Here is a 3,378-nt window from a genome sequence, read left to right on the forward strand (position 1 = left end):
CTCACTTTGTAGACCAGGCTGGCCTCGAACTCAGAAATCCGCCTGCCTCTGCCTCCTGAGTGCTGGGATTAAAGGCGTGCGCCACCACGCCCGGCTACTCTTAACTTTTGACAATTGCAGTTTGCCTGTCCTGACCCATTCCTCTCCAGGGACCTTGTCAGTCATACATCACCTTTTTTTTTTTTTCCAGTGCTGAAGATGGAACCCATATACTTCCACAGCATGCCAAGTAGGTGCTGTACCCACAGGCAACATACCCAGCCCTTGTTATTTTGAGACAGTATCTCATGGTATAGCCCAGGCATGGTACTCAAGCCTTCTTTTTTCCCTGTATCACCTTGACTTTTTTTTATTTTTTTCACCTTAGCTGGTACAGTGGTCATAGGCTGTTCCTCAGTGAGATACCATAACTGGCTCTGAGCTTCAGGTCAGAATTTCAAAGGGCCTCATTGGGCAGGCTGGCCCTGTGCCAACTAGCAAGTAGGGTGGATGCTGAATGCAGCTGTGCTGCCTGTGGTACATAGAGCCAGCTAGTTCTGATCCTACCCGAGCAGGAGCCGTAGGGACAACGGCCTCCTAAGGTGGTATCACTGGCTACAGCCTGGTCTGGAAGAGGGCCGAGCTTCGTGTCCCTTCCTAAGGAAGAAACATTTGGGCATAGATGAGAAGGAGGAACAGTTATCAGAGGGTACACAGATGAATAACACAAGGGCCGTGTAATAAGGAAAGCTGTATACCTGAAGACCCAGAGAGATACACAGTGTGAAAAATGACATTCCCTTGGGTCAGTCACCTTAGATACCAGAGTGACCTCTTCCTGGGGCAATTTCAAATGAGGTGATGAGCAACTAGATCAGTTCCCAATGACTGATGAGTTACTAGTAATGCCCGGTCTTCTGAGTTGTGTATTTCTTAGCTGTAAGAAATCTGTGCCTGAAGACATGGACTGTGATGTGAGTTATAGCAAAAAGCACTGAGCTGCCTGGCAGTGGTGGCACACGCCTTTAATCCCAGCACTTGGGAAGCAGAGGCAGGCAGATTTCTGAGTTCAAGGCCAATCTGGTCTACAGAGTGAGTTCCAGGACAGCCAGGGCTATACAGAGAAACCCTGTCTCGAAAAACCAAAAAGGAAGCACTGAGCCAGGCAGGGCAGCATGCACCTGTAGTCCTAATACCCTGGAGGCTGAAGCAGGAGGATTGTGAATTGAAGGCAGCTATATGAAATGTTTAAGGCCAGCCAGTAGTAGTGGAGTGTGTGTTTAATCCCAGTATTTGAGAGGCACACACAGGTGAATCTCTGAGTTCAAAACCAGCCTGGTCTCCAGGAGGGGTTCCAGGATAGCCAGGACTATTCAGAGAAACTGTGTCTCAAAATAAACAAACAAACAAAAAGAAAAAAGAAAGTTTAAGGCCAGTCTGTCTTATTCAAGATCTTGCTTTAAAAACAATAAATAAGGGTTGGAGAGATAGCTCAGTGGTTAAGAGCACTGACTGTTCTTCCAGAGGTCCTAAGTTCAATTCCCAGCAACCACATGGCTTATGGCCATCTGTAATGGGATCCGATGTCCTCTTCTGGTGTGTCTGAAGACAGTGAAGTGAACTCCTATATGTAAAATAAGTAATTCTTTAAAACAAATAAATGTGTTCATATACATATATATAAAATTTGTAGATATAAAATTTCTAGACAGATGAAATCTTGTCTTCCCCTCTTCTTGGCACAGTGCTCACAATCTCTCAGATTTTTCTGACTAGTGGTATCTTTTATTCTAATGGACTCTTGAGTAGAAACTAGTCACCTGAAATCTTCTGCCCCTAGCCCCACCCTACTCCAACCTTTGGATAAGGAGAGAGGGTCTGGATCATAGATCAAGCTATCTGCGATCCAGCCAGGTTAGCTACCCATCTGAGGGGGGAGTTCTGTCCCAGGAGCACTTGCTGTTCAAAGACAAGGAAGATGAGGGTGGGGAGAAATTCAACTGAGTTATCCAAACGTACCAGGTAGCTCTCCCCCAGGAAGGTTGGAAAGTGTGGGAGCAGAGAGGGAGGAAGGGGAAAAGGGGTGGTTTAGACAGGAGAAAAGAACACAGGGAACACAAGAATCTTTACTGAAAGGTGCCAGGAAAATCAGGTATCTACGTTTAGAGGAATAGAAACTGTGTCTTGAGTAATGATTTTGTGGACAGGACCTGGTCACACAGGAAGCAGGACCAATAATCAATAAATGGGACTTTATAAAATTAAAAAACAAAACAAAACAAAAAAACCCTCAGGACTACAAAGAAAATGATTTATCAACTGAAGAGGTACCTACAGAGGAGAAAGAGACCTTTGCCAGCCAGCCAACTAATAAAGAATTAGTGAGTGTGGGGGCGGGGGCGGGGTGGAGAGCTAGAGAGACGGTTCAGAGGTTAAGCCATCTTCCAAAGGTCCTGAGTTCAATTCCCAGCAACCACATAGTGGCTTACAAGCATCCATAATGAGATCTGATGCCCTCTTCTGGCCTGCAGGCATACATGCAGGGAGAACACTGTATACTAAATAAATAAATAAGGCGCTTCCTCTTCCTGTAAGCAGCCAGAGGTCACCTGCCAAGATGGTTCGCTACTCTCTTGACCCAGAAAACCCCACAAAATCATGCAAATCAAGAGGGTCAAACCTTCGTGTTCACTTTAAGAACACCCGGGAAACTGCCCAGGCCATCAAGGGTATGCATATCCGAAAAGCCACCAAGTATCTGAAGGATGTCACTTTAAAGAAGCAATGTGTGGCATTCCGGTGGTATAATGGTGGAGTCGGTAGGTGCGCCCAGGCCAAACAGTGGGGCTGGACACAGGGTCGGCGGCCAAAAAAGAGTGCTGAATTTTTGCTGCACATGCTTAAAAACGCAGAGAGTAACGCTGAACTTAAGGTTTTAGATGTAGATTCTCTAGTCATTGAACACATCCAGGTGAACAAGGCACCTAAGATGCGCCGACGAACCTACAGAGCTCATGGCCGGATTAACCCATACATGAGCTCCCCCTGCCACATTGAGATGATCCTCACTGAGAAGGAACAGATCGTTCCAAAGCCAGAAGAGGAGGTAGCACAGAAGAAAAAGATATCCCAGAAGATACTGAAGAAACAAAAACTCATGGCATGGGAGTAAACTAAGCATAAAATAAATGCAGATAAAGTTAAAAATAAATAAATAAATAAATCCTTAAAAAAATTAGTGAGTGGAATATAGAAAGAACTCAGAAAAGTAAACACCAAGAAAATAACCGACCCAGTTAAAAATAGACCATGAAGCTGAACAAAGCCCTCAGAAGAAAAGCAAATGGCTAAGAAATATTTTATAGTGTTAGCCATCCTTAGCCACCAGGGAATTGTAAG

The 3,378-nt window shown here is 45.1% G+C and overlaps 1 pseudogene across 1 annotated transcript; it reads left to right on the forward strand.

The window, feature by feature from the left end:
- Window positions 1-2,560: 2,560 nt before the first annotated feature.
- On the forward strand, window positions 2,561-3,178 carry LOC110300384 (annotated as a pseudogene). Its single transcript, XR_002378563.1, has one exon. The product of XR_002378563.1 is annotated as a 60S ribosomal protein L17 pseudogene (transcript).
- The last annotated feature ends 200 nt before the right edge of the window (window positions 3,179-3,378 follow it).

Source organism: Mus caroli, chromosome 8 (assembly GCF_900094665.2).
Source record: "Mus caroli chromosome 8, CAROLI_EIJ_v1.1, whole genome shotgun sequence".
Lineage (NCBI taxonomy): Eukaryota > Metazoa > Chordata > Mammalia > Rodentia > Muridae > Mus > Mus caroli.